Source organism: Barbus barbus (genome assembly GCF_936440315.1).
Source record: "Barbus barbus genome assembly, chromosome: 16".
Classification (NCBI taxonomy): Eukaryota; Metazoa; Chordata; class Actinopteri; order Cypriniformes; family Cyprinidae; genus Barbus; species Barbus barbus.
This window is the reverse complement of record NC_136744.1, coordinates 12,528,365-12,548,078: the sequence shown is the minus strand read 5'-3', so window position 1 is coordinate 12,548,078 and position 19,714 is coordinate 12,528,365. Positions and strand designations below refer to the sequence as shown.

The 19,714-nt window shown below is 37.6% G+C and overlaps 1 protein-coding gene across 4 annotated transcripts in view; it reads right to left on the bottom strand.

Moving 5' to 3' along the window:
- Nucleotides 1–12,536, bottom strand: part of LOC306882113 (protein phosphatase 1B-like) — a 29,589-nt gene extending 17,053 nt beyond the window's left edge. For all 4 annotated transcript variants that reach the window (XR_013785217.1, XR_013785218.1, XM_079436591.1 and 1 more), the window contains exon 1: nt 12,085–12,536. The gene's annotated coding sequence lies outside the window, so the exon portion shown is untranslated. The remainder of the gene's footprint in view (nt 1–12,084) is intronic.
- Nucleotides 12,537–19,714: the final 7,178 nt, after the last annotated feature.

Below are 19,714 nucleotides of genomic sequence, written 5' to 3'. Positions count from 1 at the left end.
ATACTTACGCCCCCTAAGAAATTAGGGCTTAGACATGAATCCTTCCCACTGTTAACTGCCCCTAAATGTGGAAGCATAAGCAATCTTCCATTGCAGCACTTGGGATGAATTAACCCATATAAAACTACATGATAACCGTTATTTATAAAAGAGAAGTCCACTTTCTTGAGCACTAAACGATAACATTTCATTGGAAACAGCTTCCAGCACCTGTGCCTTGACTCCAGATTAGCCACGCTTTGATCATTTGCTCTGTTTAGCATCACAGTAAATGAAAAAAGCCCAGATGATAATAACTCATTGCCTATGAATGTGCATGGAACCAGAGGGCACACTGTGCCAAAGCACTAAAACAAACAAATAACACGCATCCTGTAGAGACAGGAAGTGGGCTAGACCTTTGAAGAGTGTTTCAATGTTGAGACCCAACAAAAGGGAAAACAGCCCGGTCCTCATCGACTCTCTATTTCAGACCACCTGTGCCAAACGGTGACTTTCATCCACCATCACCCACGTATCCTCATCACGATGAATCATGAGATCTTCATTACAGACAGGAAAAAGGCATTGTGGTCAATGAATTTTAAAAGGTCAGCACTGACCAGGCAGTTCAGGCCAGAGTGCATTTTCATAACAACCACCTCTTATCTGAAGCCTGACAACCATCTTAGGCTGACTCCAGGAATTCTATTAATATCCCACATTACCAGCTCGGTCCGCTAACATGCATGGTGAGTCAGTTTATGACCATAAAAACGATCCTTACCTGACCTAATGTTGGCCTGCATTCAAGAGTTACACATCCAGACGACAGGTTGCTCATACAAGATTTCCACATTCCAATGAAGTGAAGAGAGCAGTTCAACACACTCCTGAGATCTATGGCACTGCAATGATGTAAGCATTGGACCACTGTCATATGTTCCGTTTCCATGCCTACAGCGCATGGAGTGGCAGCTAAGAGTGGTTTCTATGGTAACAGAGAGCTTCAACAGGGCACTTCAGTGCATCTTTCCTGCGACCAGTCCCTTGGAATTGCAAGTACAGCGAGCAAAACTAACGGTGAATTTCATTCATTGCACTGAAACTAGGAACAGCTGACAAAGTGAAGAGTTTGGAAATTAACAACGTTGTGAGGCGATTGTAATAATGTGTGAACATATTCATCAAATGTGTATCAAATGTCAGTTGTAAACTAATGACAAAAAAAGCTTATTACATCAATACAAGAGCAGCTGCATCATTACCGCTGATTCACAGCTGAGCAAAAGTATATTTTGGATGTATTTTAAGACTATGAGAAGACAAGTGCCTCCAAGCAATGACAAAATCTATTACCTAATAACAACAGAGAAGAACAGACCATTTCATGTTCTCCAGGTATTCTTGATTCTGTGGACAGAAGTAAAGTGTTATGGTACATGCAGGACCACCCTTAAACTTGGCTTAAAATGTTTTTTGTTGTTTTTGTTTTGTTTTTTTTTACAAAAAAGGTCCATATTTAAAAAAAATATTGTCAACTGCAAGGTTTGAAGGTCAAAGGTCCTAGTCTATCAAATAAAGCATTCCTCTGCTACCCGAAACATCCATTCACATCAAGGAGGCTATAACTATAAATAATCATTCTAATTCTATGAGAATAGGGAAGCACACTCCACATCTATGATGATAACATCATAGAGGAATGATTTGGAATCACTTTCAGATCAATTTTTCCCCCTTATGAATGATAAAAACAGTGAACGTTAGTGACAGATCAGAACTCATAATTTTTTTTTTAAAAATGGGGCATTTAAAGTGTCAGATGACAGAACTGCACCACACGATTATAAAAAACAAAACATTAATGTATGTTGGTGTGGACGCTAATATAGTGATCGTACCAGTCTTTATAGTCATCGTTTTTAGTGTGAACAGGCCTTATCTCACAATTTCAATGAAAGAGTTCTCAAAGCACCATTAGAATGGACACTATGCTACTTCACACTGATTAAGCAAAAATAATCATTTTGACAAATATGGCATTTCTAGTACAAAAAAATGAAACGCTATTCTATGCTAACCTGACACTACAAACAAACATAACACTAAATTTGTTTACAGTAGGGCTGGGTATCGTTCAACAATTTTCAATTTCGATATCGATAACTTGACTTCGATACCGGCTCCTGAACGATACCGATTTTATGAAATAAATTTTAAGAAGATTACATTATCTCCAAAAAAATTATTATTTTTTTCAGCTTCTTGATGTTTATACAGACTCATAGACTCCTGAGCCACTGCACAAAGGAACAAAATGTATCCAACACAATAAATCAATGCAAATAATTTTAATAAAGCTCAAATAGTTTTCAGTGTACACATCTGTTAGGGTACGTTTACCCTAGTGCATGTTCGTTTTAAGAATGCATAGCTCAGACAGAATCATAATTTCTATTCATTTTCCACTAATTTACTGATAAGCATTATCACCTTCCAGCGCTGTCTGCCGGTATGTATAATGTTATATGCCTTCTCTCTTCCGCAATCGCTGTTCTGACTCAGAGGACATAACATATTTCAGCAACATTACATGGCCAAAACACACATTAGACGGCAAAAGGAAGTTATTACAAACACTCGATGGTAGTTTAAAGTGAGTTTGGAGTAAAAATGGAATATATAAATCTTATTTATTGTCTTATGTAGCATGATGCTACAGTGTGCATGAATGGTCACTTTCGGTCGTGTAGTATGGACGGAGCTCTTTTCTGAAACGCCAGTATGAACGAGGATCGTTTTAGTGTAAATGTAGCCTTACATCTGGGACACTTTCAGGCTACAGCCTCACGTGGGAGCCACATCTCGGAGTGTAACAGGTGTAAACTATTAGGTGTGTTCAACTTGAAGCGGCTCTGCGCAATGAACGAGAGCACTATTAATAGAGAGCAGACTGCTTCGTATGTTTTCGAATCGCTCTCGCAGATGTCAAACAAATTGATCTGCGTGGTGCCACTTATAGTCAAACACACCTAGTGCTGCAGGCTTATTGGTTCACTGACGTTGATGAGATTAGCCCCTTAGGTATCGAAGTTTGGTACCGAACGACAAGACATTTTTCGATACTCAATGGTATCGAGGCAATCCGGTCAGTGCCTAAACAGTATCGAACCTGATACCCAGCCCTAGTTTGCAGACTTATAAATCTGATCCTACACTTAACAGAAGAGTATTAAGATAAGGAATTAAAATTGATTAAGCAGCTCAATTACCTACTGCCTTTGTTACATCAGATCATTCTACATTCATTAACCAGGACCCATCTGTCAAGCCTACAGGACTGCAACATTTTCTACTGATTCCTTTTAGTTAAACTTGTAGAGCAGAGGTCAGATCAGCCAGCGTGCATCGGAATCAAAAGGCAAAATGTTAATCAATGTGGTTTTTGGAAGTGTAACATGACTTTTAATGTAATCTTACTATCATTAATCAAAGAGTTTGCAAACATCAGCAGGCCTCCTAAAGGTTCAGAGGGATTCAAGATAGTGGGGTTAACAAGCTAACTCAATTTGTTAATCCACTCATGAGATACATGCAGTACTTGATTAGCTACTGAGCAAAGACTTTCAAGACAGACAGATCCAGCAAGCAATAGTATCAATCAATCATCTGATACAAGGTAAACCACAATCAAAGCTTAGCAACATTATATTTGTTGTTCTAATCACCTACAAAAGATTAACTATATAAAGATGAACTATATAACGAGCTGGCTGTCTGGTGCAGTCTAAACAACCTAGTAGGGCTGCAACTAACGATTATTTTAATAATCGATTAATCTGTCGATTATATTTTCGATTAATCGATGAATCGGATAAAAACCCAAAAACAAGGCATTAATTTCCAACCCTTTATTCAAAAACAGAACTAAAATATTTAGAAAGTGCACAAACACGTTGCTCCTTGAACATCCCAGAGCTGTTATAATAATAATAAAATAAAATAAAAATGGACTAACACAAAAAACATACACATGTATGCTTTACATCTGCCAAATATATAGACTTTTTTTTTTTTAAATAAAGTGCCACCTGAGCTGCCAGAACAACAGGGGCGTGTCTAGAGCATTTTAAATGGGGGGGCCAGTCTGGGGCACTGCCTCAAAAGAGGGTGGCCGGGGGGAGAGGTTGGATACATGATGTTAATAGGCCTAAATTATATAGGCTATTAATTGCACAGTGTGAGATTCATTGGTACTCACAGAACTTTGTGAGATCGCGATGAACAAAGAGTGACAGCTTTATTGGTTATGAGCACTCTTTGCGAGCTTTATAGGCAATCCATTTAAAATTTAGAACTTTGTTTTTTGCCCACACACACGTTGCAAAGTTTTGGGAATGACATCTGCATATTTATGCAGGATTCGCTCTCGAAGTATCAGCATATTGATAGTAATAGAAGGGACAAAATATGTGAAAATGTGCATTAAGAGAGCACCCCCACTTATTTCAGAAACAGTTTTGGTGATTATTTCTGGAACCTGTTTGATATGCTTCTATAACTATATACAAAAACAACAAAATACAAATGCACTACATAAAATAATTTAATAAATGCATATTTACAATTTAAGCACTTAACTAAAATAAGTATTAATAAAATGAATAACTAGAGAAGGCTAACTATATTCAGCTTGCTTCCATTTAGTGAGAAAAGCCTACTCTTCACTTGAATTAGAAAAAAAAGCTTTTCTGGTCTTCAGTGATGCGAGGATAACGTTTGAGCATACTCACAATATCTGAGTGAGACCCGAGCCAATTCATAAAAGAACAATGTAGATTTAAAAGCACACGTCCAGTTTTGTGCGAGTGACGGAAATTCGCTTGCGAGTGGAGAGATTCGTGCTCGCGCATTACATGATCGCGTAACATTATGCGCTCTCGACATCTGTCATTTAGATCACCCTAAAATGCCTAAAATTAATAAAGAAGAGAAGTAAGCGGCCCTAGGTAGCTGACTACACATGCCAAGATATGCCAGATGCAGTTAGAAATTTACTAAAAACAAGCCTATCGCAAGACATCTGGTAGAGGGGGCACCTAACCACGTAGACACGCACCTGCAGAACAATAAATAATTTATAAAGAACAATACAAATCAGAAAATGTCAGAACTTGTTCTCTACACTACACTGCAGACGCACACACTCGCAGATGCACACACTGACACACACACACACACACACACTTACTTTGTTCAGACACTTTGCATTGCAATTAACACACTTTTTCTGTTTATTTAGTGTGAAATGCTCCCACACCTTGGATGACTTGGGTCGCACGGATTTCTCTGCCTCCCATGTATCTTTCCTCTACCTCTGCTCGTTTTTTATTTTAGCTCCGCCCTGTCTATGAGGCGCCGAACTCTGCTAGCATCCGTGCGCGAGAGAGACCGAGTGTGTTCACTCCGCTCCGCGCTCAACTAAAGTTTTTTGTGTCTCCGCGTCGCCCGACACAACGAATCGATTATGAAATTCGTTGCCAACTCTTTTAGTAATCGATTTAATCGATTCGTTGTTGCAGCCCTACAACCTAGAGCTCAACATGCTAAAAACAGTGGAGATGATCGTGGACTTCAGGAGAAACCCCCCTGCACTCACCATCATAGACAGCACTGTGACTGCAGTGGAGAGATTCAAGTTCCTGGGATCCATCATCTCTAAGGACCTGAATTGGGACACTCACATCAACTCCATTATAAAAAAAGCCCAACAAAGGTTGTACTTCCTTCGCCAGCTGAGAACGTTTAACCTGCCACAGGAGCTGCTGAAACAGTTCTAATTCGAGTCTGTCCTGTGCACATCAATAACTATCTGGTTTGGCTCAGCTACAAAGTCAGGGATCAGAAGACTACAGAGAACGGTTCGGACTGCTGAACGGATTATCGGTGCCCCCCTGCCCACCCTCCAAGAATTGTATACATCCAGAGTGAGGAAAAGGGCTCAGAAAATTACTCTGAATCCCTCACATCCAACTCATCCCGTTTTTGAACTTTTGCCATCTGGCCGGCGCTACAGAGCCACAATTACCAGGACAGCCAGGCACAAGAACAGTTTCTTCCCCCAGGCAATCCAACTTATGAAAAGTTAAATGCAATAACAATGTGCAATAACCTTATATTTATTTGCTACCACCTCCATCCTTGTACATCCCTGCTTCTCCTCCTATTCTATCCCATTCTATCATCTATTGCACAACTGTATATACAATCATTTATGTCTCAATTATTTTATTTTGTTTAATTATATTATTATGTGTGTATTTTTTATTCTCATCTTATTCTTATTGTCTGTGTGTCGTTGTTGTCTCTGTGAACTGGAAGCTTATAACACTAAAGCAAATTCCTTGTATACAATAAAAGCTCTTTCTGATTCTGATATTAAGTTCTAAGTTTTATGATGAAGCTCTCACATGTCAGTAGAGGTGGGCGATCTTCACAAATTATCACATCATATTGTCTTATAACACCCAATCATGATCCACAATCTGAAATCTTCTTAAATTTTAGATGCACTATCGAGAATATCAAGACTGGAACAAACCTATGGATTTATTGCACAATTTAAATACAGTATTGCATTAAACCAGGGGTGCCCAATCCTGTTCCTGTAGATCTGCCTTCCTGCAAATTTCAGCTCCAACCCTGGATCAAACACAACTTTGGGGAAGTCGTGGCCTAATGGCTAGAGAGTCGGTCTCGTAATCAAAAGGTTGCGGGTTCGAGTCTCGGGTCGGCAGGGATTGTAGGTGGGGGGAGTGAATGTCCAGCGCTCTCTCCACCCTCAATACCACGACTGAGGTGCCCTTGAGCAAGGCACCGAACCCCCAACTGCTCCCCGGGCGCCAAGCATAAATGGCTGCCCACTGCTCCGGGTGTGTGTTCACGGTGTGTGTGTGTGTGTGTGTCCTGGAGCGCACTGCGTTGCATTCTGGTTGAATCGGATAGCATACTGCGGGAGGTCGGGGGTGCGGGAAGAAGCGTGCTATAAAGCGATTTAGAAATTGTGCACGCTCAAATCGTGATTTTATGATGATTTCGATTAATCGCACCGCCCTAATTAAAATGCTGATAAAGTCAAGAAAAAATTAGACAAACACATGACAGTATGATTGAAAAGTTAAAATGTAAAAACTAAATAATAAAACACTTATTCCGTGGCACCTAAAAAAATTATTTGGCGTTTTTTCGTATAGGAGCCAATGGCTCCAAAGCCAATGGATTTGTTTGTCTGGAGTCCTATGAATGTTAAATTGTTTGCTACATAAACAAGGAACAACATTTTAGTGAAAGTAATTAGGGATGGGCATTTTCCCAAAATTTTGCACTCGAATATTTGGGCTCATAAAAAACGAATATTCGAATATTTGTTTATTTAAATGAGGTTTAATGAGAAAGACTTTTTGTCACGATTTCTGAACAAGCTTATGATTAGCCGTTACACAAAACTGTTCTACAAGAACGTTACGTTATATTGCAAGGTTTTATTCTGATTGAAAACGTGTAAACAAAGATCAAGCAGAGCAAACAGAAAAAAGTCAAGCAGACTGCGCCAATTACAGAACATGGGCAACATATACTCAAGTCAGCCTATATTTTTTGTGTTTACATTGGTTCACGTCTTAATACTGGGAGAAACAATTATATCCACATACTCGGGTGAAAGTTTGTTCCTCAGTCTGATAACAATAAGAATGCGCTGACAAAGATAACGTGTGCCAACAGTTTGTTAGCGCTTTATGTTAAACCACTCTCCCTCAAGGAACCTTTATAGGCTATGTCTCAAGATCATTTCACTACCAGATGCGCTCTCTTCTCAGCTCACTCGGAGTACAGGTGTGCAGTCACGAATGCAGTGATGGACAGCTGTCTTTCCTCAGTCGACTGTTTGGATTTCATGTGATTTCTTATTGTGGTGGTTACATGATAAATCAGTTTTACTAATTCATTTGATCAGAAGTAATTACATTTTTGTCTGATCATTTAGTGAGAATTTTGATCAAAGTAAATCCAAACTTCGCGAAGCATATGACGACATTCCGTGACCAAATACTATCAACTTGACATGCTCCACAGCGCCACCCAGTGCATTTAGTTATAACTGCTTAGGATTTATCATGGATTCCCTGCAATTACGGCCAGCAAATGAACACATATAGAAAAATTCAAAGTGTTTTTATTGTGCGAATAATAATTACAGACCAAATATTCGAATGTTCGACTATTCATGCACACCCCTAATAGTAATGTTCATTTCCATAAGAAAAAAAACTGACCAAGGAAAGCCTACCAACGACCAGCAAACTGCTCATAAACCATGCCCATTATCAGTGGCCAAGCACTCTATAAACTGTCTGGGTTATTTTAGGTCCTCACATCACCTGTGCCCTTGCCAATGTCTGTGTAAGGTGCCATTAGGGAATGAGACAGGAGAAGACCTTTGCGTGATACATGGGTGGCAAGCTGCACAGCCTATAAACTAACGTGGAATACAAAGGCCTACCCTAAAAGCCTTTTTGATGAAACCATCAGTATAAAGTAGGCAAAAGTCCAAATTCCCAGTGAAAAACAAACTTTACTGCTTGGGCAAACATGAAAGGAATTTCACTTTGACAAACATGGAGCGGCGCTCATCAGTGGAAGTTTTATTCTACTGCAGTTACATGAAAAGATGACTAGCTAGAATCATAGAAGAAATTGAATGCCGATTCACTTATATTTTTCACTCAAATGGAAAGAATTAAGTGAGAATGAATACAAAATCCTCCCAGAAATTGTGTCTGCATGCTTCTATTTTGAGGCTGTGCATTCTTGATGACTGCAGCTCTGGCTAGAAGGCTTGACAGTATTGCTGTTATTAAGATATTAACCAGGTGTTGCACATATCTTTAACATGCCGGAAGCCAAATAAAACACTGGCAATATTTAAATATTAGATTAACTTAAATCTAAAGAAGATTATAGCAATCAATACTAATATTACATTATACATGCCTCTGCAACAAAGCCCTACTTTTCAGCTAATTTATCTTTATCTCTGAAATTGATCCCAGTTGGGGAAACAATCACATAAAATGAAAAAGAACAGTAACGGAAAAAGTAATTAATACAACCTCTTAAGCTATTTTTGCTTGACCTATTCAGCTTTTCCTATTACTTTATTATATTATTTTTCTACCCTTTTTGCCAATGTATTAGTGTTAGGCAATATGCTCAATTTTCATATCAGCCAGTGTTATCGCAGATTCACAATAAAAACACTCCTGTTATAATCAGCGAAGCAGTCTAGATTGTATGATGAATAAATCTCTTATACTTACATTGCACATACATCTGCACTGTTGTTGTTTATGATGAGAGAATTCGCGAGTCAATTAGTCAGCGCGCGTTGAAAAACAAAACTCCACTGTTTCAGAGATGACTCATCTGAACACCTCTGATTGGCCATTGCATTCATATGCTCAACATAATCGTGTATGATTGGTTATAACGCATAAAAAAAAATGCAGAAAAAGAAATATAATGGAACAAATAAACCATAATATTAATTAGCCTAGATAGTATCACTAGCTAAATAATAATAGTAATAATAATAATAATAGTCATCTTGCTATCCTTCAGTGGCATCAGCCACAAACGATATCGCTGACTATCATCGATACATGATACTATCGTCACAACCCTACAACGTATACAGTCTTTTTCCCAAACCACCTGAAAAATTCACATCAGCTTTCTTTTTTTTCAGTATTTTTCAACTCCAACAGACTCTGATGCAGTGATCCTCTGACTGACAGATGGTCTTCTAACTTCCACTGAGGACAAAAATCTTTATCATCACACTGTCACTGATGTTAATGGATCAATCTCCAAGCTTCTGACTAAATTTCACAAGTTAGCACTTGTGTACTTAACAGTCAGACCCAAACAAATCAATCTACTGTAAGACTTAAAAGTTAACACAATTTGTACATTTCCTAAATGATAAATGTCTCCATCTTTACCAAGTTTTTGGTAAACTGAATTTATTCTATTTCAGTGATATCAATGAGCAACAGATAGAAACCGAAAGAAACAATACAAACCACATGCAACTGAATGCTCTGTGTGTGTAAAGTCTAGCGAAATAGCCCAGAAAACAAATTTAAACAATAGTTTGACTGCATGACCATTTCTCTTCACATCCAGTCAAGCGGTACAAACCCTAAAGCTAAGTTCAGGCAATACGTCTGGTCCATAGTTTTTTTGTTTCTGATTTCAAGGCAACCTGAGGAATAAAGAGTAAGCCAATCAGACAACTGCAAAAAAAAAAAAGATTTTAAACTGTGAATCTCAATATTTTCATGCCTTATGGTCAGAATTAGCGGAGTTGTGCAGTAATATATTTTAAAAAAATTTACGATGATATAACCAATCAAGAAGTTAGAGTGGCGAGTGGTGACATCTTTAACTTATGCCATGTAATTTATTAGAAACAACAAATAAGATACACCATGACAGGTGTTGTTTTAAAAGTAGGGCTGTTGTCAAGAAGGTGGCAGATGCTTATATGCACATACAGGCAAGATTTGTCAAGCATGTGGAAAACAAATGGAACAATAAAAGTCCACAGAAATGTTCATGCTGATTAGTTTGCCCAGGCATATTGGAGCTATGTATAGAACTGTGTGATTTACATTTTGCTACAATATAAACTAGGCCTATTGCTATATACATTGCCTTATGTCACAGCCATGTCAAAGCAGTAACTAAATCAGCATACTATCATCTCAAAAACATTGCAAGAATTAGATGTTTTGTTTCCAGTCAAGACTTGGAGAAACTTGTTCATGCTTTTATTACAAGCAGGGTGGATTATTGTAATGGTCTCCTCACCGGCCTTCCCAAGAAGACCATTAGACAGCTTCAGCTCATCCAGAACACTGATGCCAGGATTCTGACTAGAACCAGAAAATCTGAGCATACCTCAGGCCCTTACACTGGTTTCCAGTTACATTTAGGATTGATTTTAAAGAACTTTTACTCGTTTATAAGTCACTCAATGGCCTAGGACCTAAATACATTGCAGATATGCTCATTGAATATAAACCTAACAGACCACTCAGATCATTAGGATTGAGTCAGTTAGAAATACCATGGGTTCACACAAGAAAGGGGAGTCCACTTTTAGCTATTATGCCACCCACAGTTGGAATTAGCTTCCAGAAGAGATCAGATGTGCTAAAACATTAGCCACATTTAAATCAAGACTCAAAACTCATCTGTTTAGCTGTGCATTTGTTGAATGAGCACTGTGCTACATCCGAACTGACTGCACTGTATTTTATGTATAATCATTTTTATTTCTAACTGTTTCAAATTCATTAGAAATACATTTTTAAAGCCTTTTAAATTTTTTTAAATTTCTGGTTTTATTGTTGTGATTATTTTTTGTAATGATTATTTGAAATGCACGTTTTGCATGTAACATCTGATAATACATTATATCATAAACATCACATATATTATGGTTAGATGTTCAGTCAATTTATAATAACAAAATATTTGACACAAAATGATGTGTTTAGAATAAGGCCTTCAAAGTAAAAAGTCATTTCTGACACTGATAACCAGCTAACATTGGTTTGTTTTTGCACTGATTGGGATGAATTTATATATATGCCTGTGTTTACATTTCTTAAAAAATAAAAACCACCACTCCATAAAAACAATAACTCCTAAATAATTAAATGCCATTTCTGGCGTTGTCTTTGGAAAGAGTGTTTACTGCAGGAGTTAAAATAATGCGTTTCAAAAAACAATTTAGCTATCAACGTAGGCAGCATTTGGAAAATTGTAGGCAAATTATAACGTTCAAATTCAACACCTATGATCCTGACAATGCTAAATTAACTGTTAGCTCGTTAGGTTTGGAGACATCCATTAACAGGTCGGTTCCAAGAACAGGCAGCAGTACTGGCCCTCAGTGCAGCAGTTACAAAACACGTCCAGCCCGGTAGATAACGCTAGCCTGCTAGTTAGTCTGACAAATGTGGTGTAACTTACTTTTATTATGTCCAAATCACCCTTCCAGTAGACGCCACGTTCCAGGCGGCCGTCAAATGTGCCTTTCTGACGAGAACCCACTCGTTAAACATCTAAATATTTGGACCGTTATTGATATTAGCGCGTTTCGACTAGCGCAGCTAAAGGTAAACCCAGCTATCTGGCTAGCTAATGCGGTTAAATTCACACGGTTAGGTCTGCCCTCAACTGCTCTCGTATGGGATTACGAGCTGTAACGAACATCTTTGACATGCTGTTTCACTTAGGCTCAACGAAAAAAATAAGTGCGACCTGGCTGGTGGTCATCTGAGTTGAATTTCGAGCCGTATTAGCGTTTCTAGCTACATGTTAGAGACAGGTGACGTGCCATTGACGGCCGCGCGCTGGGTTCTGTGTGATGGGAGGGGCCTCGCCTCTATGATTGACATCATTGGCCGATAACTGCTTGTGCTGAAGAGAGGCTCAGAATAGAACTCATATACTTTGGGTAATACATGCATGCTTGCTTGCCGTATGCATGCATGTATTTGTTTGATTGATTGATTGATTGTCTGTCTGCCTGGATTGCTTCACATTTCCACATCCTACAGCTGTCCTCCGGCCCCTCCTGCAGACAATCTTTGCACCTCTTCTGTGAGCTTGTCAGTTACCTCACAGGTATCTTCATCAATTATTGATTGGTATTGGTAACAGAATTTGGTTCCCACGGATAATCTTACCCAGAAAGATAGCTGGTACCTCTGTGACAACTTTAGAATGGGTTAATCAGCATTTACATGATTAATTTCAGATACATTTAATCAGATACAGGATCACACTAAAACTTTTCTGGTTCAAATTTTATTTAAAAAAACTGCCTGTAAAAGTGCAGAAAATATAAGCAAATTTCAACACAAGTTCTTAAAGTTGTTGCAAGGAGAATAGAGATTTCAAGAAGTCTCTGACATAAAGCATTTGGAGCAGACTACAGCTTCAGACTAATGCAACGGTAGTTGATGCAACATCTTTCAAGGTTGCTGGGAAATCTAAAACATTGCTCCCTCCTTGCATTTACCTCAGATTTCTGAGGCTGCAGACCACAATGAGCTTTTTTTCTAAATTTCTTAGCTTTTAAGTTTCTTAACTTCTTAAAAAATCACCTTAAATTAACCAACCAGAAAATCTGCGATGGATTATCTTTCACACATAGAGATGTTTGTTTTTCTGTCATTGTGAACTGATGTCTTATGTACAATGTGTTATAAATACCATTTGTGAAGTGCATGAAAATGCTAAAATAATAAAACACAGATAGTGATATAACAGATATTGTAATAAAATACATCGAAGATGTCTTAATCAAAATTCTACTTCTGTCAGCCCATATTTTTACATATCTTAAGAGCAAATCATAAGATATATCTAAAAAAAAAAAACTTGGTTTAATAAGTTTAAAAAAAGCTTTTATATTTTGAGAAATGCATCCTGTTAAGATTGTAAAAGTGAATCAGTTCTTCACAACACAAGCTTTACATTTGAAAAACAGTTTGTGGATTTTTACGACAGTAGCTAAACCTGTTTTTGGTACGCTTTCTGTTGGCTTGAAGATAAGTGACTTGGTTATGTCATTATAAAGATGTGTTGTGTGCAGGGCAATACCTCATCAGTGCACATACTTATTGCTCTTTGATGACATCACCGATTAGATCATAGCAGACTGATTAGATTATTGGAGATCCAGCTGATGAGTTTATATGGGAGGATAAAGATAGGCACTGTTGTAAGATGGGCCTAACCCATCAACTTAACAGTAAACAGCCAAGTACCAAACCTGCACTTAGTAAGTGCTGATGAAGCATCACTATGGAGACTGCAGAGTGGTTTTTATCACCATGGAGACTAGGATTGTCTGAACATTATCTTGTTATTCAGAAATAGGATAAATGGTAGTCTAGTGGCTATTGAGGAAAACCACCACCACTAAAGTTATGGTTTAGTCTTTAATTGTGACCAAGTACACCATCCTAGATGCCCGACTGCAGATTAGCCTTTTAGGAAAAAGAAAACCTCAGAGATATTAACATATGTTTTACTAGTCAGTTACTGTTACTTACTGTAAGTTTAGTAAAAGATTACAATTCTTGTATTCCACATAGAAGAAAAAAATTAATAGGCTACTGGTTTGGAAAACACAATGGTGAATAAATTAAAATATTAAGAAAAATGCTCACATTTGTAAAATGTGCATTAAAAATAAATGTTATTTATTCAACTATCATTTTATAACTTTTGCTCATAAGAATATATGTCACATTCTGGTTAACACCTCAAGACATTTCCTTAATTGTTTTGAAAAGAATCTGATCACTCATGCACAAATAAAGAATGATTCTGATCAATTAATGAATAATGCTAAAGGAATCAACCTGTTTTTAGGATATTATTGTCACATTTGTTTCATCTTCTAAAGAATTGTTATGAATTTGCATAGCAATGAATTAGAAAAAACACATTTAAATGTCATGACCTGAAGATCAAGAGTAGATTGTAGGAAATTATCACAGAGTACCAGTAAAAGGTCAAGAAGCAAAAGCAGCAGGTGACTTGAGCACCTATACAAATTATGTCAGATCTAAGTGCTCTTTTTGACATTTATTGTATAGAACTTGGATATATGGTAAATACTGCAATGATCGTGGACTGCTCTCCCCCCACTCACCATCATGAACAGCACTGTGACTGCAGTGGAGTCGTTCAGATTCCTGGGCACCACAATTTCTCAGGACCTGAAGTGGGACAATCACATTGACTCCATTGTCAGGAAGGCCCAGCAGAGGTTGTACTTCCTTCGCCAGCTGAGGAAGTTCAATCTGCAACAGGACTTACTGAAACAGTTCTACTCTGCCATCATCGAATCCATCCTCTGCACCTCAATAACTGTCTGGTTCAGCTCAGCTACCAAATCTGACCTCAGAAGACTACGGAGGGTAGTCTGGACTGCTGAGCGAATCATTGGTACAACCCTCCCCACTCTCCAAGAGCTGTACTTATCCAGAGTGAGCAAAAGGGCTGGCAAAATCACTCTGGACCCCTCACATCCAGCACACAACCTCTTTGAACTGTTACCGTCTGGTCGACGCTACAGAGCTCTGTGCACCAGAACGATCAGACACAGGAACAGTTTCTTCCCTCAGGCAATCCATCTCATGAACACTCAACAATAAATGCGGAACACACAAATATTATACATTATTTATTCACCACACTTATATTTATTTATTTTTCTCATTTCAAATTTGCACATACTTGACCTGTACATAGTTGTCTATATTATATATTGTGTTTTTGCTGCTTTTGTACATTGCCTATTTGGATATTTGTATATTATTCTTTATTATCTGTGTCCTGTTGCTGTCTTTCTGTTGCACTGTGGAGCTTCTGTCACTATAACAAATTCCTCGTATGTGTAAACATACTTGGCCAATAAAGCTCATTCTGATTACTGTATGTTCAGTTTAACTTCTGACAACAAGCTTCAATATGTTCCACTTAAGACAACACAAAATAGACAGAAATAAGGTTTTTAACAAGAGGTAGTTGTCCAGCAGGGTAACAAAATACAAATATAAACTATTGCTGTGAATTTGATAAAAATAATAATGTATTATTTATATTTACAGAATGTTTGATTAGCATATTATTATTATTGTTATTAGTGGGTGCTTTTTTGAAGCACTCACTATTGTTATTCGTCATACTTATTATTATTATTTTCTTTATTCCGCCGTTATTTTGACGCGCTACTCCTCCCGCAGCTTTTGTCACAGACCCACGAATGAGGCGTCAAATCGTGCGGATTAATCGGGAATGGTGTGCTATGACTTTTATAAGCGATCGGGGGTACGGTATTTGCCCCAGGGGCAAAAAAGCGGCCCAAAAATCGCATTGACTTAACATTGCGACAAACTTTGACGAATCATAGCTCAGAGCGAGGATTTCGCAGAAACTTGTGATTTGCCACATTTGAAGAGGCTGGGAGGCTCTATAAGAACATACCTCACAATGGGGTAAAAGTTTTACCCCTGGGGCAGAAGAGGCCCCCAAAGTTGCCCCATTGACTTACTATGGAGCAGGACGGCCCATGAAATGCATGCGTTTAACCTACTATGGTAAATTGCATAGGGATTTTGTATTGAACATAGCTCTGGATCACAGTGTCATAGAGACAAGGGGGCGGGCTCATTTTACTCAGACGACCAATCAATCTCTCAGGATCATTGTGAAGCTATCAAGCCACGCCCTAGCAACCATTTAGACCACCTTAGCAACAAGTTCCATAGACATTCATTGAAAGAGATCAAAGGGATATCTCCGGACTGAATTGTCATAGAAACATGAGGGTGGTCTCATTTGACTCGGGGCAGCAAACAGCCAATCATCAATCACCTCAACACTTCCTAGCCCCTCCCTAGCAACCATTTTCGAGCACCTTAGCAACCAAAATCCAAAGCGGGATATCTTCCATTCTGAATGTCACAGAGGCATGGGAGTTGGTTTATATCATTCATAGTGACAAGAAGCCTTTGCAGTTTCATCATGCAACTCCATAGCAACCAAATAGAGTACCCTAGCAACCAAAATCCAAAGAGGGATATCTTCCATTCTGAATGTCACAGAGGCATGGAAGTTGCTTTATATCATTCATAGTGACATGAAGCCTTTGCAGTTTCATCATTGACAGCTCCATAGCAACCAAACAGAGTACCTTAGCAACCAAAATCCAAAGAGGGATATCTTCCATTCTGAATGACACACAGGCATGGGAGTTGGTTTATATCATTCATAGTGACAAGACGCCTTTGGAGTTTCATGATTGGCAGCTGCCAAGCCACTCCCTAGCAACCAAACAGAGTACCCTAGCAACCGAGTGGCGAGTTTTGCCACGCCAAGCACCCACTCACATTTTCTTCAGGAAATGTACATTCTAGTTATCATTGTTGTTGTTGTTGTTTTATATTTCACCAATTTTCAGTTGTGTGGTTGTAATAAACAAATTTATCATTCAGACAGTTTTAACTTTTTGTTTCCAATTAAAATACGAGTCATCTATCCATAATTATTGCTTTCTCCAGTAAATAAGTCATCTCGTCTGAAACAGGAGAGAAATATGCACAGATCAAGCACCATTTACAAGCAAAAACAGTCCAAAACCCTTCAAATAAACATGGTGGATTTTGATGTGGATTTAGTGGATTTTGAAGTGAGAGAGCAACATGGGTTTGTTTTTTTACTGGAGGAAGTATTATGGATTATGCATTATAAACTTGTATTTTGGCCACAAGATACAACAAAATTAAAACACCTTAATTTGTTTGTTATAAACACACATATTTTTGCTTCACAAGATGTTAATTCATGAACTAGAGTCGTGTGGATTATTGAGATGTTTTTATCAGCTGTTTGGACTCACGGCACCCATTCACTGCAGAGCATCCATTGGTGAGCAAGTGATATAATGCTACATTTCTCCAAATCTGTTCCAATGATAAAACAAACACATAAAAGTGAGGACAATATTTCAGTAAATAGGACCTAACAGACCACTCAGGTCATTAGGATCAAGTCAGTTAGAAATAACAAGGGTTCACTCAAAACAAGGGGAGTCCGCTTTTAGTAACTATGCCACCCACAGTTGGAACCAGAGATAAGATTGTAGTAGTCATATTTAAATCCATACCCAAAACACATCTGTTTAGTCATTTACTCATTTCCTGAATGAGAACTGTGTAACGTCTAAACTGATCGCACTGTATTTTACGTATTATTAACTGTTTTAATTCATGTTAAATCAATTTTTAAATCATTTAAAAATTTTAATTCCTTGCTTTTATTGTTGTGATTTTTATGATTATTTTAATTCCTTTATGTAAAGCACTTTGAATTAACATTGTAAATGAAATGTGCCATATAAATAAACTTGCATTGCCTTGCCTTGGCTTGAATTATTTTGTTAATGAAAGTTATGAAATGCAGCATTTTACAATAGGTGGTCCTTGGGTTGTGTCTGAGAGTCTGGATAGGTGGACTCAGTGCTGGAAAAGATCGAAATGTCTTAAGTGTTTAAAAATCAATTATACTTTCTGACTGCAGTAAACACAAAACAATGAAGTATGACAAACTGACTGTTTGTCACAAAAAGTGTTCAACACACTCAGCTACAAAGTTTTTTTTTTTTTTTTACAAGTCTTGTCATCTGCACCAGGTTCAATTGTACTGTATGTGTGTGAAAAAAGTAAATAAAAATGTTATTATGAAATAATATTCAGAAATGATACCATCCCTCAGGTCAACACATCCTTGCTTCTGTATCCAGACGGAATGGAGCCATGTCTGCATGCACATCCATTTCTATTACATTTACAGACCACAAAACCAATTAAGGAACATATATTTCTGTGCACGCATATGCAAATGAAAAACATGCCACACTGTCACTCTCTGTAATGTTCTCATTAAACAGCTGTCTCTCAGAGGTTTATTTTTCTCTCACTGTCATTTATAAATGTTAAGACCATTTTTGATCTGTGGCAAACAGCACAGGATAAGAGCCAGGGGGGGGCGAGAGATAGTGGGAACCACCCCAGCTGCAGAGAGACTGCCTGCCGGATCAAGACTAAACCACATATGGCCCTTCAGTCTCCACATATTACAATGCATGGCTTACAAAATAAAGACAAGGACATCTTCATAATCTGTTTCTGTATAAAATATCAATTATATTTATGTCATCATTATTTTGCTATCAACCTACATTATAGGAAATCATGTGACATTAGAAATGTGACTTGTTTGAAAATAAAACAATAATAATAAACTATGACATTCCAAGTAAATTTGCTGCACTTATTTTTCGTACTTTCATACTTTAAATTTGAAAGTTACCCATAAACCAACTAGACAAGAAAAGAAAGAAAAAACACTTGAAAAAGTCTTGTTTTTTCACATGGGCAATTCTTGAATATATAGCCACTTGACAAAAACAGTTCACAGTGTCTTACTGAAAGTGGCTAAACAGACTGGCTTATCTTACCCCATTCTCTCCTGCCAAAATGATTTAATGATTGAAGACACAGACAAGCAGGCATCTTCAGGTGTGTAGTGTTGTTGCTGTTGTGTTGATTCAGATCCGAAGCTTATAGCACCATCTAGTGGTTCTTAGTAATCCAACTCACATGAGACTCGCATACCTGCTCTATACTTTGACTCAAATACCATTTTTTGTTATGAGAATTATTAGACAACTTAGATAAACCATTTTCTAGCTTAAAATGAGCCAAACACGAAAAGTAGCTAGTTTAAAAAACATCAAATTCCACAGTTGAATTATTATCAATTATTAAAACAATGTTGATATTTAATAAACTGTCATTTGTAAATTAGTTTAACAAAAATAAATAAATACATTTAAAAAATCTAGTTTATCGGTGCCCTGTAACAATATGATTTACCCCATTATAAAAACAAATATGAAAAAAAATGGTCTTCTATTAAATATATATATATATAGAGAGAGAGAGTTTATTTGCAAAAACATGTTTTTATTAATTCTCATAAATTGCAATTTGACTGATATTAATTGAAATGCAGGATA